Source organism: Durio zibethinus, unplaced genomic scaffold (assembly GCF_047325235.1).
Source record: "Durio zibethinus cultivar Kanyao isolate XHJ-2024 unplaced genomic scaffold, ASM4732523v1 HiC_scaffold_3, whole genome shotgun sequence".
NCBI classification, from domain to species: Eukaryota; Viridiplantae; Streptophyta; class Magnoliopsida; order Malvales; family Malvaceae; genus Durio; species Durio zibethinus.
Window position 1 is genome coordinate 3760795 of NW_028323044.1, and position 1952 is coordinate 3762746.

Here is a 1952-nt window from a genome sequence, read left to right on the forward strand (position 1 = left end):
ATACGATATATAAGGACCGCTACTACAACAAATAGTACTACACCCCTGATCGTGAAATATCGATTGCTTGTTGAACCCTGTGAATTGCGTGAAAGTAGGATACTAAAAATTCGGGGGTCCAAGAGTTTTATAAAACGTTCTTGGTGAAAAAAAATGTTAATGAAAGATCCCACTGAATTCAATTGGGTCCATGAATCTACTAAATAGTGAGAATTCTTGATCTCTCTCAATATCTCTTTCAATTCGAAAACCCAGAATTTGACTCCATGGTCGGTCACTCCTATATTCTTATTGTATTTATTGTATTTCATTTTTTTTTTTACCTCCTATATTGTATTTATTGTATTTCATTTTTTTTTTTTTTACCTCCTATATTGTATTTATTGTATTTCATTTTTTTTTTTTTACCTCCTATATTGTATTTATTGTATTTCACTTTTTTTTTTTTTACCTCCTATATTGTATTTATTGTATTTCATTTTTTTTTTTTACCTCCTATATTGTATTTATTGTATTTTATTTTTTTTTTACCTCCTATATTGTATTTTATTTTTTTTTTACCTCCTATATTGTATTTATTGTATTTCACTTTTTTTTTTTTTTACCTCCTATATTGTATTTATTGTATTTTATTTTTTTTTTACCTCCTATATTGTATTTATTGTATTTAAAGTATTTTAAATTAGAAATTAGAATAAAATTAGAATTTGGTTATTCACCATGTACGAGGATCCCCTGATAAGCATCCATGGCTGAATGGTTAAAGCGCCCAACTCATAATTGGCGAATTCGTAGGTTCAATTCCTACTGGATGCACGCCAATGGGACCTTCCAATAAGTCTATTGGAATTGGCTCTGTATCAATGGAATCTTATCCTCTATACATAACGAATTGATGTTGTATATTCATATCATATGATTATATTCTATTATATGATAATATATGAACATAACGAATTGTTGTTGTATATTCTATTATATGATTATATTCTATTATATGATAATATATGAACATATATATGATAATATATGAACATAACGAATTGTTGTTGTATATTCTATATATATGATTATATTCTATTATATGATAATATATGAACATTAAGAACTAGCATTCTTATTGAGACTTTTTCTCTATAGGGAAAAAATAGATTTATGGATGGAATCAAAAATCAAAAGACTTAATAGAGTGACATGTATATGGGCGAACGACGGGAATTGAACCCGCGCATGGTGGATTCACAATCCACTGCCTTGATCCACTTGGCTACATCCGCCCATATACTAGACTATACTATTTTCTTTTGATTTGTTTAAATATTTCAAATAAAAATTTCAAAGATTTCAATTTCTATCATTCATCATTATTTTTTTTTTTATCTTATTTCTGAGATACGATATATAGAAAATTCCAATCTTTTTCTTTTATTTTAACTCTAAAATAAAAACTTTACAAAAGATTGGTAAGAACTTTTTTACTTTTTTTTGACTTTTCTTTTATTTATATATATTTTTATATTATTTTTATATAATTATTCATTAATTATTTATATTTATTAATTATTTATATTTATTAATTATTTATATTTATTAATTATTTATATTTATTAATTATTTATATTTATTAATTATTTATATTTATTAATTATTTATATTTATTAATTATTTATATTTATTAATTATTTATATTTATTAATTATTTATATTTATTAATTATTTATATTTATTAATTATTTATATATATATTTATATTATTTTTATATAATTATTTTTATATATTTTTATATTTTATTTTTATTTATATATTTTATATATTTATATTTTATATATTTATATATGATATTTTTATATTTTTATATATTTATATATGATATATGATGATATTTATATATATTTATATATGATATTTTATATATTTATATATGATATATGATAATAATAAAATAAAAATT

The 1952-nt window shown here is 20.8% G+C and overlaps 1 pseudogene across 5 annotated transcripts in view; it reads right to left on the bottom strand.

Moving 5' to 3' along the window:
- Positions 1-1329, bottom strand: part of LOC149504252 (protein Ycf2 pseudogene) — an 8387-nt pseudogene extending 7058 nt beyond the window's left edge. The window contains exons 1-2 of one of the 5 annotated variants that reach the window (XR_016338918.1): positions 493-1329; positions 1-408 (exon numbers count right to left, since the gene is read on the bottom strand). The exon at positions 1-408 is cut by the window's left edge and continues 7058 nt beyond it. The product of XR_016338918.1 is annotated as a protein Ycf2 pseudogene, transcript variant X4 (transcript). The other 4 variants (XR_016338919.1, XR_016338917.1, XR_016338916.1 and 1 more) reach the window with 4 other exon arrangements.
- Positions 1330-1952: the final 623 nt, after the last annotated feature.